Genomic DNA, 20,130 nt, shown 5'->3' on the forward strand with positions numbered 1-20,130 from the left:
TGTGCAACATTGACAAAAGGACCAAGATAATCAAGGCCCAGGACGGGATAGCCCCAAGGACCTGGGGTGTCTCCTCTCCCGAGGCCAGGAGCAGCAGCAGGGTGGAAACTGGGGGTCCCCCTAGCCCCTGCATGGCCCAGTGCATGGGCCTCTCCAGGTGGGGTGGTGACCCAAGGAAGAGGCCTCAGCAGTGTGTGCTCATGATGCAGCCTGGATGCCCCTACCACTCACTCTGCCGCAGAAGGAGATAGAGTGATAGCAACTCAGGAGCATCCTCCCCCATTGCTGAGGCTGTAACCCACTTGCTAAGAATGGCCAATTGCCACAGTGCCCTTGGTCTCGCTCCAGCGTGCTCTGGACCTCCTTCAGGACCCTCTCGTCACTGAGCAGAGCATGCTCCATCTCGGGCCGACCTCCTCTCCTCTCCATCACTTTGGCTGAGTTCCTGGCTCCGCCCAAGGCCTTCTCAGGGCCCGATCCATTGCGGGGGCGGCTGTAGTTCTTCGTTTCTGCTGAATCCACCAGACACTGGGGCTCAACCAGCCACTTGGTGGAGAGAGAGAAGTGCTCAAATTCGGAGGGTGAGATCAGGTAGAAACCTTGGCCATATTTGGTGAAGATGCAGAAAGCAATGCTGCTGACATCCACCCAGCAGAAGTAGTTATAATGAACCTGGGGCTTGAGCAGGGGCAGTGAGACCACCTGGACATCACCCACGTTGGTGAGGACAGCCAGGTGATGTTCCCTATAGTCCTCAGCTCGACAGCTGCGGAAGCAGGCCACAGTGACTCACTGCACCCGCCAGCCCTCTAGGGTGGTTAACTTCAGCTTCAGCCTGGCACTGATCTTGGGCAGCATGAAACACCTTGAACTGCTCTTCTGACACAGTGAGCAGCTGGTGGCTTCCCTGAATGTCCAGGCTCTTTGACAGGTCATGGGCCACTTCCAGGGACTTGAGAAGGGGCACACCGTGTCCATCCAGCATCAGGATGCCCACCAGGCAACAGCTGGATCTCCCTGGCCTGCTCCGCTCGCACCGGCTCATCTATTCTCTGCTCCTCGGGTGTCATGCACAAGGCAAAGGCATAGACAGTACTACCATTGGTGCCAGCCCACAGCAAGGGGCAGAGGCGAGAGTTGTTCCTCAGGTAGATGTCAGTGAAGTAGAGGGTCCGGACTAAGCCCACGAAGGTGTCTGCTGCCAAGTGGGCCTCCATCTTGCACTGCACGGGTGCCAGCTCCATGTTCTGCATGTGGGTCTGCTCTGCCCTGGTGCTCCCCTCCTGCACATCTCCTGGAGGGCCAGCGGGCCACTGCTACCTTTTGGACACCCGGCTGCGATGTGTCCAGCGGAAGGACTGGCACAGAGATGTCTTTAGGAACTTCACGTGGAACAGCGGGCCCTCCAAGGCTAGCTGATCACTGAGGCGTGTGCACTTGACAAAGACCTGCTGCTACTGCCGGTGGTCAAAGAGGCTGAAGCCGTGGCTGGTGCCGAAGGCCAAGAGGTGCCACTGGGAGTGCAGGGCCAAGAAGGTGACCACAACCAGGGGCTGGCACTGCACCAATACAAAGGGCTGAAAGCCAGGCTCAAAGCGCACAGGCCCCGGGCAGGCACACAGGCGTTCCTGCCCCTTCCAGCGGTAGCTTTCCTGGTCCTGCAGCAGGTCAGCCTCCACCTGCTCCACGGAGTGCTCCACCTCCTCGTCATTTAGCTCCAGCACCCTCACCTGCCCTGCCGTGGTGGCCACAACCAGGTAGCCACTGTATTTGCAGAGGAAAATCTTCTGGATGCCCAGCTGAGGATCATCACTGTGGGGGTCGAAGGAGCCCACCTTGCAGAGCAGGGACCACTCATCCTCGCCCTGGGCAGTGAGGCTCTCACTGGGGTCTGTGTTGGTGAGGAACACCTGCACAGTGCTGAGTTTGTAGAGCAGCAGCAAGCACATGCCAGAGGCATCCCAGAACCTCACCATGCTGTCCTCATGCCCTATGAGTTATGGGCCACCCCACGGTGGAGAAGTGTGTGTTCTGCCAGCTGGCAGCAGCGATGATGTGCTCCCACAGCTTCAGGGGGGATGTTGGAGACTTGGTGGGAGCAGGTGATGGCAGAGCAATTCAGGGAGGCCAGGTAGGGAGGCTAAATCTGCAGCCAACCGGCCGTCTGCAAGTCAATCACCACCAGCTCCTCCTCAGCCAGCACCACCTGAGCATAGGGGTCATCAAAGGCAGCCGCACGGTCCATCTCAACGAGAAGAGTAAAGTCGATGACTCGGGAGGTGAAGTCAGAGGCTGTCTGCTGGCTGTTGTGGACCACCGAGATGCAGTGGCAGTCCCCATAGCCGGCCCACAGCATGCCACCCTTGAAGATGGTGAAGGGCAACCCCTGCTTGGTGGTCAGCCAGAAGATGTTGGTAATAGCTTTGCAAGGAAAAGGACCATAAGGCACACAGCTGTGCAGGGGCTCTGGTTGCTGGGTATCACCGGACACGGGCCACTGGCAGTAGCTGCTGTCAGAATGGTATCTATCAGATGACCATCCCGCTGCCAGCAGATATTCTCCAGTTGCTAGCTGCTGAGGAAATGACAGAGCACGCGGCTGCCCTGCAGGTCCCAGAAGATGATGAGGCCCAAGCTGTAGCCAATGAGGATCTGGTCGGGGTCCCAAGGATGTTCCTGCAGAGCCTCCACCACCTCAAACACCCACCGGTGGAGGGCTTCCTCTGGAAACTATGTTCATAGCAGCACTATTTACAATAGCCAAGACATGGAAACAACCTACATGTCCATCGACAGATGAATGGATAAAGAAGATGTGATATGTGTGTATATATGTATATATACACACAATGGAATATTACTCAACCATTAAAAAGAACGAAATAATGCCATCTGCAGCAACATGGATGGACCTAGAGATTATCATACTAAGTGAAGTAAGTCAGAAAGAGAAAGACAAATACCGTATTATATCACTTATATGTGGAATCTAAAACAGGACACAAATGAACATATCTATGGAACAGAAAGAGACTCAGACATAGAGAACAGACTTGTGGTTGCCAAGAGGGAGTGGGGATGTGGGAGGGAAGTATTGGGAGTTTGGGATTAGCAGATGCAAACTATTATATACAGGATGGATAAACAACAAGGTCCTACTGTATAGCACAGGGAACTATATTCAATAGCCTGTGATTAAACCATAATGGAAAAAAATATGAAAAATATTATATATATGTATAACTGAGTCACAATGCTGTATAGCAGAAATTAACACTGTAAATCAACTATACTTCAATAAAAAGTTTTTAAAAAGAAAAAAAATAGAACAGAAAATATCAAAGTATATCTCCCATAATACCAATAAGTGTTATTTCATGAGACTTGTTTCAGTTATGAGTATAGGTGCACACAAATGACATGGTGGGTTACAATGTTAACCATATTGATACTTGTTACTGTGAGTCACGGTATAAAATGTTTTTTTTCATGGTATAAAATGTTTGAAAGCTACTGCTCTCTGGTACCTAAACTAGAGGGATGCCTAATGCTCTATGAATGCTTACTGAATTGAACAAACTGAGTATTATGATACAGTCCATTTATTACAACTTCAAAGTTTCCACTTTAAAAGAATATAAAGTATAATGGTTATTGGAACAAAAGTAAATGGAGGGCTTCCCTGGTGGCGCAGTGGTTAAGAATCCGTCTGCCAACGCAGGGGACATGAGTTCGAGCCCTGGTCCGGGAAGATCCCACATGCCACGGAGCAACTAAGCCTGTGCACCACAACTACTGAAGCCCACACCTAGAGCCCGTACTCTGAAACAAGAGAAGCCACTGCAATGAGAAGCCCATGCACTGCAGTGAAGAGTAGCCCCCGCTCATCGCAACTAGAGAAAGCCCGCGCACAGCAACAAAGACCCAACGCAGCCAAAAATAAAATAAATAAATTTATTAAAAAAAAAAAAAAAAGTAAATGGATTCTGGGCTATGTGAAGCTACAGGGGGCAGGGCGGAGGAGTAGTAGAGAGGGATCCGAATACTTCCTGTTATATTTCAACAGACTTTCTCCACAATAACTAAAATGTGTCTATATTTAAGGAAGATTAAATACAATTTTGGCTAAGTTCACTTTGGAAAGCTTTTCTTGTTCACTGAAATCACCTCATGATTATAAAGTTCTGCATCTTTAAAATATCTGGTATAGGTAATTCCACCATGATTCATAAAAGGATCTTTCAGAGAAAAAAGCAAACAAACAAAACAAACAAAAACAAAAAACAAAAAACCTAACAGAAGACAATGAACTCAATGGTAGCAGTAAACCTTTTTCTGTCAGTAATTAACATTAAATGAAAAAATATTAAACTCTTTAGTTAAAAGACAAAGAGTGGCTGAACGAATTAAAAAAACAAGACTCAACTATATGCTGTCTAAAAAGGACACACAGGTTGAAAGTGAAGGGATGGAAAAAGACATTCCACAGAAATAGTAACCAAAATAGAGCAGGGTTGGCTATACTTATATCACACAAAATAGATTATAAGTCAAAAATTGTCATAAGAGACAGAAGGACATTATACTGATAAAAGTGCCAATCTACCAACAAGATATAAGAATTATATATATTACACACATCAGAGCACCTAAATATATAAAGCAAACATTGACAGTTTGAAGGGAGAAATAAACAATATAAAATAAGACAAGACAATAATAGTAAGAGACTCCACTCTCAGTAATGGATAGAACATCCAGACAGAAGATCAAAAAGGAAACAGAGGACTTGAACAAAACTATAGACTAAATGGACCTAACAGACATACAGAGTAAGTCCCCTACATACGAACCTTCAAGTTGCGAACTTTCAGAAATAGGAACGTGTGTTCGCATGTCCAATCACGTAAGTTAGTTCACTTGTCTGGCGTATATTGTCACTTGCATGCATCCTCTACAAGTAGTTGTGCTTCTGTGTACTTTACTGTACAGTACTGTACAGAGTACAGTAGTATAGTATCTTTATTTCAGCTAGATCTGCAAGAGGACGACTTCATTGAACTCCTTGCTGTGCAACATGAGGAGATTACTAATGAAGACCTGATGGAATTGGAGGCCCAGAGAAAGGATGAAGAGAGACAAGAGAAAGAAGAAGTAACTGAAGAACCGAAGAGATTCACGATGCAGGAAATGGCAAGGGGATTTTCTTTATTTGAGGAGGCACTGTTAGTTTTTGAGGCATAGGACCAGAATGTAGAACAGTACATGAAGGTTGCAGCAGCCGTTCAGAATGCAATCCAGTGCTACCATGTCACCTATGATGAGAAAAAAAGAGCTACTACCCAGACATCACTGGTTCGTTTTTTCAAGAGGGTAGACAGAATTAAATCCAGCAAGGAACCAGAACCTGTGCCATCGTCAGGTGTGAGTGAAAATTGCAGCTTGCCCTCTGTCTCCTATTGTTGTTGATCCTTCAGCTCTACCATCTCCCACCTCCTCTCCCTCCTCCAGTCAGTAACTCTTCTTGCCTGTTCACTCAACGCCAGCCCCTGTATGCCAGCTGTTGTACTGTACACTGTACTTTTCAAGGTACTGTACTGTAAAATTAAAAATGTTTTCTTTATTTTTTGTTTATGTATTATATGTGTGAAAAGTATTATAAACCTATTACAGTACAGTACTATATAGCCGATTGTATTAGTTGGGTGCCTAGGCTAACTTTGTTGGACTTACGAACAAACTGGACTTACAAATGTGCTCTCAGAACGGAACTCGTTTGTATGTAGGGGACTTACTGTATAGAACATTCCACCCAACAGCAGCAGAACACATTCTTCTCAAGTGCACATGGAACATTCTCCAGGATAGCTCACATTTAGGTCACAAAACAAAGTCTTAACAAATTTAAGAAGATTGAAATTATACCAAATATCTTTTCTGACCACAATGGAATGAAACTAGCACTCAATAGTAGACAAAAAACTGGAAAAATTAACAAATGTGGAAATTAAACAACAATAATCTTGAACAACAATTGGATTTAAAAGGAAATTTGAAAATACCTTGAGACAAACAAAAACACAACATATCAAAACATATGAGATCCAACAAAAGCAGTACTAAGAGGGAAGTTTATTGTCATAAATGCTTAATTAAAAACGAAAAAAAATCTCAAACAACCTAACTTTACACCCCAAGAAGCGAGAAAAAGAATAAATTAAGCCTACAGTTATCAAAAAGATGGGAATAAGAAAGATTAGAACATAAGTAAGTGAAATAGAAAATAGAAAAACAAGTGAAAAAAACCAATGAAACTAAGAGCTGATATTTTGAAAAGGTAAATAAAATTGACAAACTCTTAGAAAGACTAAGAAAAAAAAGAGATGACAAAATAAAATGAAAGAGAAGACATTTAAAAAGATGCCATAGGGGCTTCCCTAGTGGTGCAGTGGTTAAGAATCCGCCTGCCAATGCAGGGGACGTGGGTTCGAGCCCTGGTCTGGGAAGATCCCACATGCCGCAGAGCAACTAAGCCCGTGTGCCACAACTACCAAGCCTGAGCTCTAGAGCCCATGAGCCACAACTACTGAGCCCACGTGCCACAACTACTGAAGCCTGTGTGCCTAGAGCCATGCTCCGCAACAAGAGAAGCCACCACAATGAGAAGCCCACGCACCGCAACTAGAGAAAGCCCGCGTGCAGCAACAAGACCCAACACAGCCAAAAATTAATTAATTAATTAAAAAAAGAATTAAAAAAAAAAGATGCCATAGAAATTAAAAAGATCATAAGTGACCAGTATGAACAATTATACACCAACGAACTGGATAACCTAGAAATAATGGATAAATTCCTAGAAACATACAACCTACCAAGACCAAATCATAAAGAAAAACAAAGTCTAGGGAGTTCCCTGGTGGCCTAGTGGTTAGGATTCCCGGCTTTCACTGCTGTGGCCTGGGATCAATCCCTGGTCAGGGAACTGAGATCCCACAAGCTGCATGGCACAGCCAAAAAAAAAAAAAGTCTCAACTATAGTCTAACAAGACCTATAACTTGTATGAAGGTTGAATCAATAATCAAAAATCTCCCAAGGAAGAAAAGCCCAGGACCAGATGGCTTCACTAATGAATTCTACCAAACATTTTAAAAGAATTAATGCCAATCTGTCTCAAGCTCTTCCAAAAACTTGAAGAGAAGTATACATTTCCAAACTCATTTATGAAGTCAGCATTATCCTGATACCAAAGCCAGAAAAAGACACTACAAGAAAAGAAAACTACAGGCCAATATCCCAGATGAATACAAATGCAAAATCCTAAACAAAATACTAGCAAACCAAATTCAACAGCTTTTTAAAAGGACTGTAGATCATGACCAAGTGGGATTTATCCCTGGGATGCAAGAATGTTGGTTCAACATATACAAATCAATAAATGTGATACACCACAATACCAGAATATAGAATAAAAATTACACAATCATCTCAACAGATGAACAAAAAGCATTTGACAAAATTCAAATACCCTTTTATGATAAAAACTCTCAAAAAACTAGGAATATAAGGAAATTACCTCAACATAATAAAGGCCATATATGACAAGCCCACAGCTAACCTCACACTAAATGGTAAAAAATTGAAAGCTTTTCCTTTAATATTAGTAACAGACAAGGATAACTGCTCTTGCTACTTCTATTTAACATAGTACTAGAAATTATAGCTAGAACACTTAGGCAAGAAAAAGAAATAAAAGGCATCCAAATTGGAAAGAAAGAAGTAAAACTGTCCATGTTTGCAAATGACAATATCTTATATATAGAAAATCTTAAAGACTCCACCAAGAAACTGTTAGAACTAATAAATTCAGTAAATTTGCAGGATACAAAATCAACATACAAAAATCAGTTGTATTTCTCTATACTAACACTGAACTATCTGAAAAGAAAATTAAAGAAATATCATTCATAACAGCATAAAAAACAATAGCATATTTAGGAATAAATTCAAACAAGGATGTGAAAGACCCATGCACTGAAAACTATAAGACGTTGATAAAGACGCAAACAAATGGAAAGATATCCCATATTCATGGATTGAAGAGTTAATATTGTTAAAATGTCCATACTACCCAAAGTGATCTACAGATTCTATGTAACCCCTATCAAAATTCCAACAGCATTTTTCACAGAAGTAGAAAAAGCAATCCTAAAACTCATACGGAAACACCAAAGAACCTGAATAGATAAAGCAACCTTGCAAAACTGGAGGCACTCCACTTCCTGATTTCAAAATATATTACAGAGCTACAATAGTCAAAACAGTACTGTACTAGCATAAAGACAGAGATTTGGACCAATGCAACAGACTAGAGAGCCCAGAAATAAACATATGCATACATGGTCAACTGATCTTTGACAAAAGTGCCAAGAATACACAATGGGGAAAGGATAATCTCTTCAACAACTGGTGTTGGGAAAACTGAATATCTATATGCTAAAGAATGAAATAGTACCCTTATCTTATACCATACACAGAAATCAACTCAAAATGGATTAACTTTTAAAGAAGAGGTATGAAAGTGTAAAACTCCTAGAAGAAAATGTTGGGGAAAAGCTTCATTGGTCTTGAATATGATTTTTTTGTATATGACAACAGTAGCCCAGGCAACAAAAGCAAAACAGTCAACTGGGACTATATCAAACTAAAAAGCTCCTTTATAGCAACAGAAACAACAGAGTGAAAAGGCAATTTATGGACTCAGAGAAAATAGTTGCAAACTATATAACTTATAAGGGGTTAATATCCAAAATATGTAAGGAACTCCTACAACTCAACAGCCAAAAACCAAAACCTGATTTTAAAATGAGCTAAGGACTTGAATAGGCATCTCTCCAAAGTAGACATATAAATGGCTATCAGGTATATGAAAAAATGCTCCACAGTCTATAACCATCATGGAAATACAAATCAAATCAAAGCCACAGTGAAATATCACGTCACTCCTGTAAGGATGGTTATTATTTAAAAAAAAAAAAAAAAAAGACCACAAGTGTTGGTTAGGATGTGGAGAAATTGGAACCCTTGTCCACTGTTGGTGGGAAAGCAAAATAGTGTAGCCACTATGGTTAACAGTATAGAGGTTCCTCAAAAAATTAAAAACAGAACTACTGGGACTTCCCTGGTGGTCTGGTGGTTAAGAATCTGCGCTTCTAATGCAGGGGGCACGGGTTTGATCCCTGGTCGAGGAACTAAGATCCCGCATGCTGTGCAGTGTGGCCAAAAAATAAAAATAAAAATAGAACTACCATATGACCAAGCAATCCCAGTTCTAGGTATTTATCCAAAAGAATTGAAACTAGGATCTCAAAGAAATCTCCCATGTTCATCACACTCCATTACAGCACCAGTCACGATAGCCAAGATGTGAAAAAACATGAATGTCTATCAACAGATGAATAGAGTCATAGTGGTATACACATACAATGGATTATTAGCCTTTAAAAAGAAGGAAACTCTGCAATATGCAACAACATGGATGAACCTTGAAGATATTATGCTAAGTGAAATAAACCAGTCAAAGAAAGACAAATATTGCACGATTTCAGTTATACCAGCTACCTAAAATAGTCCAATTCATAGAATCAAAATGTGTAATGGTGGTTGCCAGGAGCCAGAGAGAGGGGATGTGTGAATTATTAATCAATAGGCGTAAAGTTTCAGTTAAGCAAGATGAATAAGTTCTAGAGATCTGCTCTACAACACTGTATCTATCCTATAGTCAACAATACTGTATTGTATACTTAAAAAACTACTAAGAGGCTAAATCTCAAGTGTTCTTACTAAAATTAAACTCTGAAATGGGTCTCACTGAGTTAAAATCAATGTGTTAACAGGACTGTGTTCCTTTCTGAAGCTCTGTAGGATAATTTGTTTCTTGCCTTTTCCACTCTCTAGAGGCCTTCCACATTCCTTGGCTTACTGCCTCTTTTTTCATCTTCAGAGCCATCACCATCAGACTAAGTCTTTCTCACACTGCCAGCTCTCTGGTTCTTTGTTATGCCTCTCTCTTCCATTTATATGAATTACAATTACATTGGGACCATCTGGATACTCTAGGATAATCTCTATACACGTGGCAGAGTGAATAATGTCCTCCAAAGATATCCAAGCCTGAGTTCCTGGAACCTATGATTGCTACCACATATGGAAAAAGGGACTTTTGCATATGTAATTAAATTAAGGATTTTGAAATGGGGAGATTATCCTAGATTATCTGGGTGAACTCTAAATTAATTGCAAGTATTCTTATAAGAGAGAGATTGAGGGAGATTTCATGAAAGAGAGGTGAAGGAGATATGACAGAAGCAGAGATTAGAGAGATGTGCTTCAAAGATAGAGGAAGGGGCCCCAAACCAAGGAATACAAGTGGCCACGAGAAGATGAAAAAAACAAGAAAAGGGACTTTCCATTCAGAGACTCCAGAAAAAAATCGGCCCTGAAAACATTTTGACTTTAGCCCAGTGAAAACTGATGTTGGCTTTCTGACATCCAGAACTGTAAGAGAATAAATGTGTGTTGTTTTAAGCCACAGAACTTGTAGCAACAATAGGAAACTAATATACCATCATCTCAAGGTCTGCTGATTACCAACCTTAATTCCATCTGAAACCTTCATTCCATTTTTCCATTCCATTTTGAATTTAATATAGTCACAGTTTCCAGGAATTAGGACATGGACATCTTGGGGGTAAGGGCATTATACTGCCTACCACAACTTCACACACAGTGAAAGTCCAGGTGAACAAAATATGTCAATGTCAAACATTAACAGAAAATGTAGGGGAATGTGTTCATAATCTTGGGTGTGTAAAAGGCCTTAAGACAACAAAGTTGTTAAGACATCTTTTTAAAAAACTGATACATTTGCTTCCATCAAAGTTTTAAAATTCTGTAGGCTAAATAATACCATATATAAAGTAATAATACAAGCAACAAGCTGGCAGAAAACATTTGTAACATATATAACCAAACATTAATAGCCCATTTTATACTAGTAAAAAATAGAAAATGACTTAAGTGTCCATCATTAGGGGAATGATTAACTAAATCGTACATTTATCCATACAATAGGCTACCTACAGCAGTTTAAAAGAATGAGGGAGAATCTTTCTGATTCTTTGCAAAAATCTCCAAGACATATTGATATTCTAGACAGTTATAGAACAGTGTGTACTGTGTGATGCTATTGTAAGGGGGGAAACAACATGCGCCAAACAAAGTCATAAAGTATTTCCCCCAACTTTATGAGGATATCGGCAATTACCTCTGGGGAAAACAGCAGCAGCAAAGGGGAACATTAATTTTGTTCTATATCATTTGAATGCAGACACACTCATGTATAAACTGCATAATATTTTTTAAAGCACAGTTTTGTCTTGCTCATCACTGTATCCAAGCAGCCAGCACAGTACTTGATAGGTAATGTTTGTTTAGTGAATGAAATCCAAAGGGATGGGACTTACTGCTAATGCTAAATCCTGTGCTGGTGGGAAAATGCTCTGGTTGTACCTAAATTCTTCCTGCTTCAAGCCCTGCTTGGTCTTCCTTTGGGAACTGCTTTGGGGAAACTGGAAGCCTGAGCCAGAAGTGTGTGTGTGTGTGTGTGCGCGCGCGTGCGTGCACGTGCTAGCATGTATAATAATTTATATTCTTTATGTTTAATCCAGACAACAAGCCTGCAAAGTAGTCACCCTCATACCCATTTTACAAATGAGGAAACTAAGGCTTAGATAAGGGACTAACTGAATGACTTACCCTGGAGTTTTCTTTTTTCTCTTCCTGTAAATGCAATTTTGACAGTTGCAGAATTCTTACAAAACAGAATGTGGTCAGTTCAAGAAACAACTTCCTTCTACCAGTACTTGACTTGCTTTATTAGTTATTTGTTTTACTTGTATTAGATAGTTCATACACTTGTTTTTAAAACTGGCAGTAAATTGTATTCAGTACATCTACTTCCCTCCCTTGAGACAATAGTCAACAACTTTTTGTGTGTCTTTCCAGAAATATTCTATGTACATACAAGCACACATACAAATATTTCTAAAGTTTAATTTGAAGCATTTTACATACATTGTCCGGTACCTCTCTTATTTCACTCAACAATGTATCTTGGAAATCATTACATATTTGCTAGATCTGCTACATTCTGGACCATAGCTGTACATGATTAATTTTAGAGAAGCCTCATAATTTAATTAATCCCTCCTCATTTATGGCCACTGAAATTGTCTCATATCTTGTTATTACAAAGCTACAGTGGCTATTGTTATACATGGGCCATTTTGCACATGTGCAAATGTATCTGCAGAATAATTTCTAGAGAAGCAATTGCTGAATAAAATAGATGTCCCTTAAAATTTTTCATGGATATTGATAATTTTCCTCTGTAGATGTTATATAATTTCACTCTCCCCAAGCAATGTTTATTCGTACCCCACCTCCAACACTTGGTAACATTTTCTTATACAAGAGGGAAAAGACAGAAAAAAGAAAAGAAAAAATCTATTTCATTTGCATTTGGCACCCAAAGGTAGTGTCTTCAACCTTGCCCAGGGGCAAGTTGCAGTTCCATCAACCCCCCATTTCCTGCAACTGTACTACTTTTCAACTGAAACTGTGAAAACTATTCCCCTCTCTTTTACTTTATACATGATTGATCTACTTCATGTAGGACTGGGCATGGAAATTATTAATTCTGCTCTTCTATTGAAAAGATATCACTCCTTTCAAGCTGATCGACCCCTCACAATCCTAGGTCACTTTCTGAGGGCACTTTCCAGAAATTTCCACCTTTGGTTCTGCGGTGTAGCTACTGCCTCCTCCTGAGAACTATTTACTTGAGGTACTTTTCCTGGCAAAAAAGAAACACACTGTCCCCATTTCTTTCTTCCCCCCCTTTCATCAATCTCACCTCAAGTGTTTTCCTTAGGAAAACACTTTATTTCATTACTATTTAGCTTTGTGCAAACTAGTTTCCCCAGTTCCCCAACTACAAAGATAGACTCCTTGATTTCTAAGGCCAAATCTATTTTTTCTTACTATTCCTATACAAAGCTTGAAAATATGGCAACTGATTAAAAAAACTTTTTACATGTTAAAATAGCTTTAAAATTACATAGCAACTAATAGTGACTTAGAGGTTAGCAGGTAGAAGGATCCTGAGATGTACTTCCTGGATTGCTAACTTCAAATTTCATCTGTGACAACAGTTTTCTCACCTGAGTTATTAACAACAACAACAACAACAAAAATCATTTCATTATATGATTTATAGTGAGGGGAGCACTATTTCTCTCTCTCTCCTCACCTCCAATTAAGAAAAAATACTGGGCTTCCCTGGTGGCGCAGTGGTTAAGAATCTGCCTGCCAATGCAGGGGACACGGGTTCGATCCCTGGTCCGCGAAGATCCCACATGCCACGGAGCAACTAAGCCCGTGCGCCACAACTACTGAGCCTGCGCGTCTGGAGCCTGTGCTCCGCAACGAGAGGCCACGATAGTGAGAGGCCCGCGCACTGCGATGAAGAGTAGCCCCCGCTCACTGCAACTAAAGAAAGCCCGCGCACCGAAGACCCAACGCAGCCAAAAATAAATAAATAAAATTAATTTATATTTTTTTTAAAAAAAGAAAAAAGTAAAAGCTACTATCACTAGCTTCTTCTGGGTAGAGTTAACATGTTGATTTGTTCTCTTATTCATCACAAAAATCTTTCTGGCAATCTTTACCAAATCAAAGCTATTTGGCTTGGTTGGAAAATAGATGTGATTTCAGTCCATTAAGAAATTTGTCTTTGTTTGAGGGGAAAGATTTTCTCAGAAGGTAACTAGAAGAGAACATTGGTAGATTCATGAACAATACCAGTACTTTGTTTTGTTTTTATCTTTCCTTAGAGATGGTGAGTCCTGTAGTCCTACTGCCTGGCCAGTGCCTGGCATATAAGAGGTGCTCAATAATTATCTCTTGAGTCAATTAATGAATAAGATTACTTACGGAGAAAGAACTCCTCACATTCTTCCCCCTCAGCTCTCACATATCTTTTCCTAGTAAACTGGAGTGCAAACAGGGTCGGGGGGAGCTCCATTATCCACCTGAATGGAGACAGAGGTTAGGGAATGATTATTCTGTTTGCTCATAAATACCTTAAAGATATTAATAAACAGAGGAGATAACTTAAATAATTTCAGGTAGCAGTCCATAGGCAGAAAATGTAAATGCAGACTTGCTCCTTGGCTGCGATCCCTCAAGAGAAACAATTCTCTAAGAGCAAGCCGTCTACAGACAGAACTCGGGCAACACCCGATGATTTACTCAGCTATTTAAAGGAAAAGACAATTGAGATTTCAGAAAACAGACTAAATTATTGTAAGACAGTTCACTCAAAGAAAAGTTCAAATAGGAAAAAAATGGAATAATAATATTCACTTTAAAATAGGTATGTTTGCTTATTGCGCGAACGTTATTGCTTAAATCCGGTACGTGAGTTCTGGGAGGAGGTGCTTCCTTTCCCGCCGGCCGCCCGGCCTACGCGGGCACCTGGGAGACGCGGCCAAATCCAGGGCTACTCTCTGGGGCCTCGGGCTCCCAGGTCGCTGCACCCGGCGCGCTCCCCTCTGAAGCTAGAAAAATGCCTCAGTCCGGCAGTACCTTTTTTTTCTTTCCTCCACGGCTGATTGGCTACGAAGTTTCGTCCGTTATTACGGGAAAGCCCCGGCCTCCGGCCTCCGAGCCGAGCTGCGGTGCCGCAGCCTCCCCTCCGGCCTCAGGGCCCCAGCCGTCTAGCTTAGAACCGCTCCCTCTTTCCTCTTTCTCGCTCCCTTTCTCTCACCCTCCTCGCTCTCTCTTTTCTTTGTTTGTTTGTTTTTTAAACCAGAGAAAGCCGCCGAGTTTCTCGGCCCGCTCTCGGGTGGCCCCGGCCCAACCCCGCGCGTTTCACTTCCACGTCGCTCCGGCGGCGCAAGCGGCCGGCCGGGCCGGCGCTTTGCGTGCTCGGGAGACGCGCACGTGCACGCTCTGCTCTGCGAGCGCAGGTTCGAGAGGAGGTCTGGTTGGCCGGAGGCCCTTGGGGCTTACAAGTGAGCGTCCGTGCTGCCCCTGAGGCGCTCCAGCCTGCTGGCAAGCGGCAGGGGAGTGACTGCGTGTGAGGAATCTCCAAAGGAGAAGAACAGGGTGTGCGTGCGTGCAAGAAAGTTGAGGAAAGAAGGGCCAGCTCTTAACAGTGCAAAAAAGAGAAAGCGGGGCGGTGGAGAAAATTTGGAGGGGAGTAGCTGGCTGTTAGAGTTAGAGGGGGCTTCGGAGAAGTGGTGGGGGACAGGTAACCCAGAGGGTGGGAAGGCGGGGCATGGAAGACTTGCGTCCCAGTCACAGAGGATGTATGGAGGAAGGAACTTGGCACATCAGAGGCATTTTGCCATTCTGCTCGAAAGCAAAACAAAACAAAAATTAGAAGGGACGTCAATGGAAATGGCAGAATAGGAAGCTGCACGGGCCCGTCCCTACACAGAAACCCCAAAAAGATAAGTGTCAGAATTGACTTTGTGGGAATTCTGAGAAATAGCTGAACGTTTGTAGCATCCAAGTGAATCCTCAATCAAGAAAAAGATGACTTAAACACAACATAATGGGGACATTACTAGCGAATTTAAGGGAATAAAAAGGATTACGAGAGAAAACTCTGAACAGTGTACACTAACAAGTTAGGTAACCTAGATAAAATGGGCAAATTCCTAGAAACACACAGACCCCCAAAACTGATTCAAGAAAAAAGAAATAGGAAATCTGAACAGGCTTATAACAAGAGATTGAATCAGTAGTTTAAAAAACAAAACAAACAAACAAACAAAAAACCCTTCTGACAAAAGTCCAGGACCAGATAAGATGGCTTCACTAGTGAATTGCATCAAACTTTTAAGGAACAATTAACACTAATCCTTTTCAAACTCTTCTAAGAATAGAAAAGCAGTGAACACTTCTTAACTTATTTGATGGGGCCAACATTACCTGATGCCAAACCCAGAGACATCACAAGAAGAGAAAATTTCAGACCAATATCCCCTATGAATATAGATGCAAAAAATCCTCAATAAAATCCTTGCAAACCGAATCCAGCAAAATGTTAAAAGAATTACACACCATGACTAAATGATATTTACCTCAGGAGGGATTCAACATATAAAAATCAATCAAAGTGATATACAATATCAATAGAATGAAGGAAAAACGTGATCATCTCAACCAATGCAGAAGAATAATTTGACAAAATCAAACACTTTTTCATGATAAAAACATTCAACAAACTGGGAATAAAGAGAACTCCCTCAATCTGATTAAGGGCGTTTATGAAAAAAAAAAAAACTACAACTAACATCAATAGTGAAAGACTGAAAGATTTCCCCCTAAGATCAGGAACAACAACAACAAAAAGAATGCCTGCTTTTGCTTCTTCTATTCAAAATTGTATAAGCAGCATTGTCCTGAAAGTTCTAACTTGAGCAATAAGGCAAGAAAAAAGAAATAAGAGGCACCCTGGCGGTCCAGTGAGTAAGACTCTGCACTCCCAATGCAGGGGGCCCGGGTTTGATCCCTGGTCAGGGAACTAGATCCCACATGCCACAACTAAGAAGTCCACATGCCACAACTAAGGAGCCCACGTGCCACAACTGGGACCTGGTGCAGCCTAAATAAATAAATAAATAAATATTAAGGAAAAAAAGAAACAAGAGGCATCCAAATTAGAAAGAAACAAGTAAAACTACCCCTCTTTGCAGATGACATGATCTTATATAGGAAATCATAAAGAATCCACAAAAAACTATTAGGGCTAATAAACAAATTCAGTGAAACTGCAGGATAAAAGATCAACACATGAAAATTAGTTGTATTTCTAAACACTAGCAATGAACAATCCAGATAGGAATCTGAGAAAATTCAATTTTCAGTAGCATTAAAAAGAGTAAAATACTTAGAAATAAATTTAACCAAATAGGTGCAATACTTGTACACTGAAAACTACAAAACATTGTTGAATTAAAGAAGACCTAAATGAATGGAAAGACATCCTGTGTTCATGAATTAGAAGACTTAATAGTGTCAAGATGGCAAAAGTACCTAAAGTAATCTACATATCCAGTGCAATCCTAATGAAAATCCCAATGGCCTTTTCTTTGGTACAAATGAAAAAGCTGATCCTGAAACTTACATGGAAGTGCAAGGGAACCCAGATAAAACTTGAAACAGGTCAACATTATTTTGAAAAGAAGAACAGAAATGGAATACTCACACTTCCCAATTTCAAAACATACTGCAAAGCTACAGTAATCAAAGCAGTGTGGAACAGACATTAAAAATACACATATATCTCAGTGGAATATGATTGAGAATCCAGAAATAAACCAATACATCTATACTCAATTGATTTTTGACAAGAATCCCAAACCATTCAATTGACAAAGAACAGTCTCATTAACAAATGGTGATAGGACAACTGGAGGTCCACTTGCAAGGGAAGGTACAACCCTACCTTACACCATATGCAAAAGAATACATCAAAATGCATCAAAGACTTAAGTGTGAGCTATAAAACTCTAAAAGTCATGGAAGAAAACATAGAGGTAAATCTTCAACAAGGACCTACTGTATAGCAAAGGGAACTCTGCTCAATATTATGTAACAACCAAAACAGGAAAAGAATTTGAAAAAGAATAGATACATGTATATGTATAACTGAATCACTTTGCTGTACACCTGAAACTAACACAACATTGTTAATCAACTCTACTCCAATATAAAGTACGAAGTTAAAAAAAAGAAAACATAGAGGTAAATCTTTATGACCTTGGATTTGGTAATGGAGTCTTGGATATGACACCAAAAGCATAAGCAACAAACAAAAAAACCAAAATTAATTAGACTTCTTCAAAACTAAAATCTTTTGTGCGTAAAAGGACACTCTCGGGACTTCCCTGGTGGTGCAGTGGATAAGACTCCGTGCTCCCAATGCCGGGGACCCGGGTTCGATCACTGGTCAGGGAACTAGATCCCACATGCATGCCTCAACTAAGAGTTTGCATGACACAACTAAGGAGCGCATGTGCCGCAAGTAAGGAGCCTGCCTGCTGCAACTAAGGGGACTGCTACAACTAAGAAGCCCCCCTGCAGCAATTAAGACCTGGCATGACCAAATAAATAAATAAATAAATTTTTTTAAAAAAAGACACTATCAGTAAAGTGAAATGACAGCAGATAGAATGAAAGAAAACATTTATAAATCATATATTTGATAAGGATCTAGTATCTATAATATACAAAGATTTCATACAACTTAACAGCAAAAAGAAAAGCAACCCAGTTTTAAAATGGGCAAAGGACTTGGAGAGACATTTCTCCTAAGAAAATATACAAATGACCAATAAACACATGAAAAGATACTCAACATCTGTAGTCATTAAGGAAATGTAAATCAAACCCACAATGAGTTACCACTTCATACCCACTAGGATGGCTTCTAAAAAAAAACAAAAAAAAAAACAAAGGAACAACGGGGGCTTCCCTGGTGGCGCAGTGGTTGAGAATCTGCCTGCCAATGCAGGGGACACGGGTTCGAGCCCTGGTCTGGGAAGATCCCACATGCCGCGGAGCAACTGGGCCCGTGAGCCACAACTGCTGAGCCTGCGCGTCTGGAGCCTGTGCCCTGCAACAAGAGAGGCCGCGACAGTGAGAGGCCCACGCACAGCGATGAAGAGTGGCCCCCGCTTGCTGCAACTAGAGAAAGCCCTCGCACAGAAACGAAGACCCAACACAGCCAAAAATAAATAATAAAATAAATAAATAAATTTTTTTAAAAAACGGAAAATAACAAGTGTTATTGAGGATGTGGAGATATTGCAATTCTTGTACATTGCTGGTAGGAATGTTTAATAGTGCAGCTGCTGTGGAAAACAGTTTGGCAGTTCCACAAAAAGTTAAACATATTATTATATGACCTAGCAATTCAACTCCTAGGTATATACCCCCGAAATTGAAAACTATTCAAAAAAAATACTGGTATACAGACGTTCACAGCACTGTTCACAAAAGCCAAAAGGTGGAAACAACCCAAACGTTCATTACCAGATGACAAGATAAACAATGGAATATTATTCGGCCATAAGAAGGAGTGCTACATGCTACAACATGGATAAACTTCAAAAAAAAGTATGCTAAGTGAAAGAAGACAGACACAAAAGGCAACATATTGTATGATTCCACTTACCATCAAGTGTCCAGAATAGGTAAATCCATAGAGACAATAGATTAGTGGTTGCCTGGGTCTGGGAACAGGGAGGATCTAATGAATATGCTTAATGGGTATGGGGTCGCCTTTGGGGATGATGAAAATGTTGGAACTAGATAAATGGCGATGGTTGCACAACATTGTGAGTGTACTAATGCCACTAAATTATACCCTTTAAAATTGTTAATCTTATGTGAATTTCACCTCAATAAGCAACGGAGACTGAGGCAGCCCCAGCTGAAGTTGGAGCTACGTTCCTGCAACATCCTTGCCCTGGCAAAGAAGCGGAGCTGCTTTTGGCTTGGGTGGCGGTCACAGCCACAACCTCACAGCCCGCCGCTGGCGAATTCCGGAGCGCTGGGCCGGCCTGGAGGGCCAGCTCACGCAGGCCCCAGCGGGACGCAGAACTCTGCGCTTGGTTGTGGGTCACGTTCTGCAGGCTCCGCCACCTTCTATTGGCTGTGACGCTTTGTGCAAAATACCCAAAACCTTACTTACGGGGCTCGGATTCTGGAGCCAGGTAAGTAAGGGAAGTCTCAATCTGAGGTCTCCCTGGAGTTTCCATTTATCACTTTTTACCCCTTTTCATCGATCTAAAGTCCCAACTTTTGACATTTCATTATCTGAAATCCGAATGTGTCTTATTACTCTATGGTATGCACTCTTACCTGCAGCGTTTTTCTTTCTAAGAGGTATGTGAAACAATGGTGAGTCTCGGAAACAATGCTATATCTGCGATTCAATGAAATAGGCCTTAAAATTTCTAGTTATGTGTTGTGTGCTTATTAGTTGATGTCCC

At 41.3% G+C, this 20,130-nt stretch overlaps 1 pseudogene; it reads right to left on the reverse strand.

The window, feature by feature from the left end:
- Positions 1-263: 263 nt before the first annotated feature.
- Positions 264-14,144, reverse strand: LOC133097341 (LLGL scribble cell polarity complex component 2-like; annotated as a pseudogene).
- Between the last annotated feature and the right edge of the window lie 5,986 nt (positions 14,145-20,130).

Source organism: Eubalaena glacialis, chromosome 9 (assembly GCF_028564815.1).
Source record: "Eubalaena glacialis isolate mEubGla1 chromosome 9, mEubGla1.1.hap2.+ XY, whole genome shotgun sequence".
NCBI classification, from domain to species: domain Eukaryota; kingdom Metazoa; phylum Chordata; class Mammalia; order Artiodactyla; family Balaenidae; genus Eubalaena; species Eubalaena glacialis.